This window comes from Eptatretus burgeri, chromosome 5 (genome assembly GCF_056783735.1).
Source record: "Eptatretus burgeri isolate ZD-2024b chromosome 5, Ebu_testis_v1, whole genome shotgun sequence".
Taxonomy (NCBI): domain Eukaryota; kingdom Metazoa; phylum Chordata; class Myxini; order Myxiniformes; family Myxinidae; genus Eptatretus; species Eptatretus burgeri.
The window spans coordinates 99,981,201-99,991,489 of record NC_140965.1 but is presented as its reverse complement, the minus strand read 5'-3'; the positions used below and the strand labels follow the sequence as shown (position 1 = coordinate 99,991,489).

Here is a 10,289-nt window from a genome sequence, read left to right as displayed (position 1 = left end):
TCAAACTAAGCAAATCAGCCACAGATAATATCAACCACAGCCAATAAGATAGATGTGGCAGAAAATTGATTGGTTTCAACAAAACAACTGTGCTATTTGACAGATTACACAATCTTATTGTTCTTTTGAGATGTGATTAAAAAATTTAATTATATTGGGATTCATTTGTTGGAATAGGGAAAAAAGGGTGAAAGATATTCTTACAGCCGCTGGTTGCACCAAAGCGACCGCAGCACCCAGTTGAGTCCACTGTCCTGGGCTGGATCAAGCCCTTTCCACTGCCGATACCGTGCCCAAGGAACCGCCGAATCACCAAAGTGCTACGACAATAGGTGTCACGTGACTGATCAAATATTGGGGGTGAGCGAATCCGAGTCACGTGATGCGATCTTAAGGTGGTGTGGACTGTGACCAATCAACCCTTAATGGGATCCTTAAGAAACCACCAAATGAAGCAACCTCCACAGCCAAAATTCATCTGAGACCAAGTGTATTTAAAAGAAATGGCACAGAAAGGGAAAAGAAGGAAGCAATCACAAATACAAACAGCAGATAGAATGAACCATCTTCACCCACTAAGACAATACATGTCCACAAGTTAACAAACGAAAAGCAGATCCTTAATTAGCGTAAAAAACACGATCTTCAAACTTCAAAGGGCCCACATACATTCCACAAAAGACTGAGGGAATTTTCCGAGACAGGAAGAGGTGGTTGGCAAAAGCAGTGATTCGTGGCGATCATTCTAATCAAGTCCTCACACCGGCAAAGTGTCCTCGAGCCGGGGTTATGGGATGTAGGGAGGGAGAGAAGTGGACTTGGCAGAGTGGGCATGTCATCGGATGCATCTGGCGCAGCTTCCTCTCCACAAGCCGATATTTATGCGGCGTTCCAGCATCATGGCCTCAAAGTTCTCCACCACAGCTCTCCGGGGTATCTTTATAGGGACACCCATCACCGATGACAATTCCCGCCCCTCCCTAGCCTCTCACTCGTGGTCTGCATCCATCCCAGCTGGTGAATGGAGTGAGGCCAGCCCTTCCCTAACCTTTCACCAGATTTTTCCAAGGTCTCACGGTCCCAAAGGGACAACAACCTTTTGCCGCCTAAATTTGGCACCTGATGGCTGGTTGGATGCATCAAAAGAACATTTATGATAGATTCAGGTCAGGTCAGGTCAGGTATGGGAACATGCTCTGGAGAATTGTGTCGCTGCTTCCACTTTCCGTACTCCAGGGGCCTCCGTCTGGCCATCCCCAGGCTGATGCCTGGCCCATCCCCATCTCCTCGAGATGCTGATCAACCTGTTGCAACGAAGCACGTGGTTGGCTCATTGGCCTCCTCCACTCACGAGGCTCCCTCGCTGAGAGCATCTTGTGAGCAGGATCAGCATCAGGAAACAAGCCACAGCTGACGCTCATGGATTATGCAGTTGACAAGTCTCATTTGAGTCTCTCCCAGCAACCACTCATTGGGCACAAAGTCCGACCAGCGAAAGCCAAGGATTCTCCAAAGAGACCTGGTACCTAAGGAATTGTCTCCATCTCAGATCCCTGGTCAGAGTTCAAGTCTCATATCCAGAGAGCAAGACTGGAAGCACCAAGAACCTGAAGACTCAAACTTTTGGCCTCCTGCACAGGTACCGACAGCACCACACCCCATGATCCACTGAATCCATGACTCCCCAGGCCCGACCCAGACGTCCATTGACCTCAGGCTCATAGCCAACAGAGACATATCACTGCCAAGGTAAGTGAATCTCTCTGTGACCTCAACATCCTCACCACAAACAGGTGCAGACAAGATGTCATTGAAAGCCTGGATCTTAGTTTTAATGCAGGAAAGCCATAATCGCAGCGGCTCCGGATCCTCATTCAGTACCTCGAAGGCCCCCAAAAGGATACCCAGAGCCTCTGCAAAATCAAGGTCAATAATTTGGCATTCCCAAACAATGCACCAGAGCTTGAGCTCTCCAACATCCTCCCCAGAATCCAGTCCATACAAGCACTGAAAAGTGTGGCGGCCAGTACACACCCCGACAAACTCCAGCAAGAACTGGAAATATGTCGGAGATGGTATCACCACATCTCACAGCACTCCGTACCAGAGTGTAGTTCAGACATCAGATTGATCAGTTACGGTGGCACCCCAAGAAGACCAAGAATCCACTGAAGGGAATCCCTACTCACTGAATTGAAAGCTTTGCAAAGATCAACACAGGCTGCAAGCAGCCCCTGTCCAAACTCGTGCCTGTGTTTGGTGAGACCCGAAGGGCAAGGATATGGTCAATCATTGAACTCCTTGGTGTAAAGCCTGACTGCTCTGGATGCTGGTGCTCCAGCAGATGGTGGCCAACCCTTTCAAGAATTATCCGAGCAAAGACCTTGCCCGGCACTGAGCAGCGTCACTCCTCGGTAGTTGTTCTAGTCCTGGCGATCACCCTTCCCTTTCCAGAGGAGGAGGAGGAGGCCCCTCTTCAGTTGGGATGATGCCTGTGTTACCAGCAGAGAACAGAACTGCATGCAACAACAAGAGTACAGCATTTCCACCAGCTTGGAGAAGTTCAGCATGGATGCCACAGATTCCAGGAGCTTTACCCCATTTCAACCGGTTCACCACAGTCTGTGTTTCCACAAACGAAGGTGGATCACAGTTGATTTGGAAGGGCAGCAATAGGGTTTGTAACTCCCCTTACATCCAACTCGACATCTGGTGGATCAACCTGGTACAGCCACTCAAAGTAACCAGCACAGCGGGTCTTCACTTCAGACTCATCTGTCAAGAGTCCACCACCCTCCGCTCTAAGTGCAGTACACCGAGGGACGTGCATGGCGGAACGCAATGCATAAATTCCCCCGTAAGCAAGACGAGAATCATTGACCACAGGTGATACTCGACCCCCTCACAGATTCCTTGCACATCGGCCTCCTTGTCCAACCTCAGCGCATGTACAGTTTTACGCCTCAACTCCCTGAACAGCTCAGCTCTGCCATTAATACTGGCCCTGTAGTACAGCGGCTAAGCACCAGAATCTTTCAGATTTTGCAGAAAGCGTGAAACTGCACAGGGATACTACTACCCCTAGTGATCTTTAAAAAAAAATGGACCCCAAAAATCCATGCCCTCTCATGGCCACCATCTTGACTTTAAATATGGCTGCCATTTTAATTTGACTTTTTGTTATAACTTCAAAATTAAGCCAGATACGAAAGGTATTTTAAGGTCTAACCCTACATTTTCAGGATCAAGGAACTCATTTAAGTCATTTCCATGCAAACCTGATGTCGTCCATTTTGAAATTCAAGATGGCGGCCACCAAATCGGAAAATATTGAATATCTCTGTTGTTAATCATGATAGAAACACAATTCAAACAGCAATTCCAATGTTTTCAGTGTCAATCAACCAGATGGCATCTTTTTCAAGGGCATCAGATGCATCAAATACCATGTTGTAAGAGGCATATCTGATTATGTCATACTTGATTCCAATATGGGTATGAAAGTGAAAAAGGTCAATATTCCATATTTCAGTTTAATGCAAACAACTCCTGAATGTATCAATCATTTCAGACCATACCTCGATCATTTTAGGAACAAACCTCGACACCTGGTCAAGGATGCCAGAGATTAATTCAATGAACCCCTTTAGGTGCCCCCGAGTGGCAGAAAATCACAACCGTGCCATCAATATAGGTTTTTCTGGTTTCTCATGGTCACCAACGACGCAGTTACCTTAATTTTCCTGTGAAGACAGTAATACTTCATAACAAGTGCCACCACATATGCACAGGACAGTGCAAACTGGCTTTATTGTGGAATTTGTTCTATAACATTTGCAGTTCCCTCTGCAGGACTTAGTACACTTGCATGCAATAAGCTCGAGGCAAGCTTTCTCGACAATAGGTAGAACTGTCCACTTAGGCCTGAAATTGTCCTGATCGGTCTCCCAGCCCCAGTCAGACGGACTGGGAACTGTTGGCAGCTGTTCAAGGCATTGTCCCCAGATATGTCCAGCTTAATTTACTGATCTCCTTGTGTGCTCCTCGAGGGCTGCCTTTGTAGGTGGAATGTTATCAAGGGTCCTTGACATTCTGGAAAACAATGTCATTCTTGCAGTGTTCACATTAACATCAACACTGGTACAACAGTACAGGAGCACAACAAAGCGTTAAAGTTTTTCCATGATATTCAGGTCAGGTCAGGTCAGGTCAGGTATGGGAGCATGTGCCAGAACAGCATGTCGCTGCGTCCACTTTCCGCCGGTACTCCAGGGGCCTCCGTCTGGCCATCCCCCAGGCAGATGCCAGGCCCATCCCCATCTCCTTGAGATGATGGTCAACCTGTTGCAACCATGAGGCACGTGGTCGACCCACTGGCCTCCTCCACTCATGAGACTCCCTCGCTGAGAGAATCTGGTGAGCAGGATCAGAGTCAGGAAAACGAGCCACATGTCCATACAGCCGCAACTGACGCTCACGGACTATGCAAGTAACAAATCTCATCCGAGTCTCTCTCAGCAACCGCTCGTTGGACACAAAATCCGACCAGCGATAGCCAAGGATTCTCCGAAGAGACCTGGTACCAAAGGAATTAAGTCTCCATCTCAGATCCTTGGTCAGAGTCCAAGTCTCGCACCCATAGAGCAAGACTGGAAGTACCAAGGACCTGAAGACTCGGACTTTCGTCCTCCCGCACAGGTACCGGCAGCGCCACACCCCATGATCCAGTGAATCCATGACTCCCCAGGCCCGACCCAGACGTCTATTGACCTCTGACTCGCAGCCAACAGAGACATGAATATCACTGCCAAGGTAAGTGAATCTCTCCACGACCTCAACATCCTCACCACAAACAGACACAGACAGGACAGCAGCATCCAAGATGTCACCGAAAGCCTGGATCTTAGTTTTGACCCAAGAAACCCGTAATCCCAACGGCTCCGACTCCTCATTCAGCACCTCGAGGGCCCCCAAGAGGATGTCTAAAGTCTCCGCAAAGATGACTGCATCATCTGCAAAGTCAAGGTCCGAGATCTTGACATTCCCAAATGAAGCACCGCAACTTGATCTCTCCGACATCCTCCCTAGAATCCAGTCCATACAAGTGCTGAAAAGTGTGGGGGCAAGTACACATCCCTGACGAACTCCAGTAACAACTGGAAATAAGTCAGAGATGGTACCACCACACTTCACAGCACTCTCAGTACCAGAGTAGAGTTCAGACATCAGATCGATCAGTTTTGGTGGCACCCCACGAAGACCAAGAATCCTCCAGAGGACATCCCGATTCACTGAATCGAACGCTTTACAGAGATCAACATAGGCTGCAAGCAGCCCCTGCCGAAACTCTCGTCTGCGTTCGGTGAGGACACGAAGTGCAAGGATACGGTCAATCGTTGACCTCTTTGGTGTAAAGCCTGACTGCTCTGGACACTGGTGCTCAAGCAGATGGTGGCGAACCCTATCGAGAATTATCCGAGCAAAGACCTTGCCCGGCACTGAGAGCAGCGTCACCCCTCGGTAGTTGTTGCAGTCTTGGCGATCACCCTTCCCTTTCCAGAGAGGGACAACAAGGCCCCTCTTCCAGTCAGTTGGGATGATGCCTGTGTTCCAGGCAGAGTACAAAACTGCATGCAACGACACGAGTGCAGCATTTCCACCAGCCTTGAGAAGTTCGGCATGGATGCCACAGATCCCTGGAGCTTTGCCCCGTTTCAACTGGTTCACCGCAGCCCGTGTTTCCACAAGCGTAGGTGGACCACAGTTGATTCGAGGGTCAGCAACAGGGATTGTAACACCCTTGACGTCCAACTCGACAGTTGGGGGATCAGCCTGGTACAACCGCTCAAAGTAACTGGCCCAGCGGGCCTTCACTTCAGACTCCTCTGTCTCCGGTGGAATTTGTGACACTGGTGATGACAAGAATGCAAACACTCAGTGATCTCTGGCCACGCACGCCAGGTATTCCACGCAGACTTCTTGCCATTATTGCAAAGGAGGATGTCGTGTCACATCCTGAGAAAGCATGAAAAAGGGCAAACTTTTTGCCATTTCAGGGCCAATTGCTGTTGCTATCTCATGCACGGGAATGTATCGGAATTCCTTTCCTGTTCCAAACGCTATCCATAGTTTTTCAAGGTTTTCCAAGTTCTGAAAATGAGCCACAGCCAAAACAACAATGTCCATGTCAACAGTCCTGATCATCACATCTTTAAAACCAGAATTCAGGGCATCTTTCACATGGAGTATAATCCTGGTGTCAGCCTCCTCATGTGAGCAAGGCTGTAGTCCATCCAAGTTGTGGTTCATATTAGAGCTGACAACTGACTCATGAACAGTGGACATGATAACCCTGTCGCCAGTGTCCTTTGACACACTCAGCACTTAGGAACTGGAAGAGTTCATCCTTGTTGTCATCATTGTGAAGGAAGTTTTTGCAATTGCCTGGCAGCTTCACATTTGGAGACACGTCTACAAGTCCCTGTCCCTCCATTTTCTCTTGCTGTAAGCTTCAAAGTGTTTCTCGAATAAACATCCCAAACAATATCGACTCGAAGAGACCTTTCTAACTCTGAAACTACATATGGTACAAATACCTCCCTGGCATATTCCCCAAAGGTCCTGGATTCTCCAACTGGCAGAAAGTGCACCACTGCAGCACCATCAAGTATTCTTACTTCGGCAGTTGGGGTATTCAAGTAGGCTGATTTTCTGCAAGATTCAAGGCATCCGACGAGATCAGATTTCTTTCCTTGCCTAAGTTTCCCCGCTGTAGATAATGATGGTGGAAATTTCTGATTCTCGTGATTCAAAAATTCCTCTAGATTTCCTTCTCTTCACTGGCTACCTATGTCCAATCTAGCAAACAAAGAACAGTCACTCTTGAGTTCAGAGATCTTCTGCTTATCCTTCGATTGGGCCACCTTATTCGGTCGACTGAATAGTGGAAATGTGTTCCTTGATATTGCTGCACTGACTGGTGTTTCATTTTTTAAGAGCCTGTCCTCAATGAAAGTACTGTCCTGTTTTTTCTGCTGTTGCATGAATCTGTTGGATAGTTTCAACAACAGTCATCGGCATGATTCCTGGGTGTGTAATGTAAGCAAATCCTTACTACAATCAAGAAATGGATTTCCTAATTCTTCGAAGGTAGAGACAAGACCACAAACATCTTCAAAAAAGGATTTCTGCGAACTATGGGTTTGTTCGTGATGCTTGTCATCAACATCGTTACCATCATTGGGATCAAACTGTTCTTCAAATTCAGCTATTATGGCTGACAACTGAGGGCCAGCCACCATCCATCTACGTAGGGCACCAGGGTTTTCGGTGAGGCCGATGGCACCCCCAACACCTTTCACACGTGCATTCAGATGTTGATTGGCTTGGTCAAGTCCTATGGCAGAGAATGAATGTCCTGTTTTATTTGAAGTAAAGGCACCACACATGAACTGCTCATAAACATCTGGACATCTTTGGTGAAGAGTGGTCATGTCACATACGTGCACAGGAACCCATCTAGCATAGTGTACATTATCCATTGCAAAGAACCATGGGGCCAATTTAGCCAAGGATTCTGTGTATAACTCGAAATCAGATGTCCGAAGTGCTCTAATGAAAGCAAGCAATGTTAACTCAAGGTTCTTTGAATTTCACTCGGTTTGTTTCAAATGATTGAAAACCTGTTCCAGTCCCTTAGACATGACCTCGTTCTCGTCCTCGCCAGGGCTGTGAAAGTGATTCGGATGTTGTCCTCCGACAAAGAATGCACAAGGTCCAGTCTATTGGTGGCCTCTGGACTTCAGCTACATCACTTGGTTTAACGAGCTGGAACTGTTTCTCCATCAGTCACACCATGTCATTGCAACCTGAAAATAAAGAACATTTATTTCGTAATGTTATCTCAATGTTATCACTTATTTCAATGCTAAATTTGTGCCATATGCCTTGAGATGCCAATTTTCTCACAACAAAGGCATGAAACAAAGAATAAGAAATGAACAAATATTATATAGACACATCATATCCTGTGTTTAGAGCAGTATAATACAACAAATATAGACGAAATGCCATATTTTGGCGGCCATATTTATAATCAAGATGGTGGCCACTAGGGGGTGTGGATTTTTGGGTTCCATTTTTTTTTAAGATCCCCAGGGGTAGTAGTATCCCTGTGCAAAGTTTAATGCTTTCTGCAAAAACTGAACGATTCTGGTGAAAATTTTGCCTGAGCCGCTGAACTACTATGACTTTGGTCAATGGTATCCAGTATCCCATGAGACAAAATTCTTCTTCGCCCTTTGGTGAGTTCCAAGACATCCACCGGCAACATCAAGGATGGTGGTCTTGAAGGCACTCCACAACTCTTCAGGATTCCCCAAAACAGCCAAGCCCCCCAAATCCCAACTCAGCCTGTTCACAAACTGCTCAGCTACCCTCTCATCCTTGAGCTTGCCAACATCCAGCCTCGGCTGGATGGTACCATTCTCCAGGATTTAAGCTGCAAGTTCAGAGTTGCTACCACAAGCCTGCTGTCGGTATTGAGGAACTGAGCACTCCGGTAGACTGTGCAGTTCTGGATTAAGGGGAAAACATCAAATAAAAGGTCAAAAGAGATGATAATTTTGGAAAACACACACACACACACACACACACACACACACACACACACACACACACACACACACACACACACACACACACACACACACACACACACACACACACACACACACACACACACACACACACACACACGGGTTGGACGTCTATTCTATCCTCCTGCATTAAATAAGGTGTGTGCTATCAAAGAACAATGAGAACTGCACTCTTGGACATCGTGGCGTCAACAGATATGCCTCTGACCACATTTTACATCATTACACATACTTGTACCAAGTTTGATTTAAATCCCCTCAGTTGTTCTGAAGCATCACATTTTTACCTAATATGACCTCTTGATGCCAAAATCTAATCAGTTCATCTTTGCATCAAAATATATTGTCATGTCCACACCGATTAAGACTGACGCTGGACAGATAGACCGAAATGACTTTTACTCCCTTGGACTGTGTTCAAACAATAGTAGTTTTGAGGACTAGAGAATTGCAAGAGGCACACGAGGCTCTCAACGCTTTTAAAACCAATGGTTTTACTTCATCATCATCATTTTACAGCCTTTTCCATGCTTGCATGTGAAAGCCGTGATTCACCCAACCGCTGCTTTCCAGGCTGCACGCCCGTCTTGTAAGGCTTTTAACTAAAAGTCGTCTCTCAGCATTTATTTCACAAACAAAACAGGGGAAGGTGATTGCCATGGTGGAGACTACGGGTTGACGTGGGGAAGAAAGGGGGAAAATGGAATCGATAAATAAATAATTATACACAATGACAATAAAGCCTAAAGTGCGACACAAAAGATATATTCACAGAAGGAGAACGAGAACTGGGTGGGCCTTAGCTCTGCTTGTGAACGAGGAGGGAGCAGGTCCACGGACTGGAGAGACGAACAGGCGATGAGGCAGGTGACGAAACACCTGGGCGGAGTGATGAAGGCACACGTGCAAGAACCTGGGACGACGAAGCAGGCACCACGGATAGAGCAACCATTTCCCTCCACACGATCGCCTCTCTTTTTGGCACAACCTCTCCTCTCCCTCTCCTCCTGCTTTGTGCCCAACCAATTTTCCTCAAAGATGACTCCAACTCTCCTGGCTCTCACAAGAGGTCCCCAAAAACTCCACCCTATCGGAGCAACCAAAGCTCCACCCATCCAGAAAGACGAACTCCGACCCTCGGAAGGTGATCCAAGGCTCCTCCACTCGCTCTATGGACAGTGCCGCCCCTTTTTAAGCCTGAAGCCCATCCTCTTTGCTTCGGCCACACCTCTGCGCCTCATCCGGTGGGACATATGAGAGGTTACATGCACGATTCCTTACCTTAAACCCTAACCAATATATATATATATATATATATATATATATATATATATATATATATATATATATATATATATATATATATATATATATATATAATATGGTGTCCCAAAAAATATACAAGTTTTAAAATGCTTCGTTTGATCCTAAAACAGGAGTAATTTTGTCACTAATGCTTCATTTCTTGTTGCAGAGAACCTGAAGTTTATTTTGATACCAAGCAAGCGACAGAAAAATGCCAAGACTGACCGTACAACAACGGACGAAAATTGTTGAATTTTGGCACCAGATGAAAAGTGTCATACAGGTGCAACGTCTTTACTCGAGACATTTCGGTATCCACTTGCGCCA

The 10,289-nt window shown here is 46.5% G+C and overlaps 1 protein-coding gene across 1 annotated transcript in view; it reads right to left on the bottom strand.

Annotated features, from left to right (window-relative positions):
• Nucleotides 1-10,289, bottom strand: part of G3BP2 (G3BP stress granule assembly factor 2) — a 50,687-nt gene that overhangs the window by 16,348 nt on the left and 24,050 nt on the right. The gene's annotated exons all lie outside the window — the stretch shown is intronic.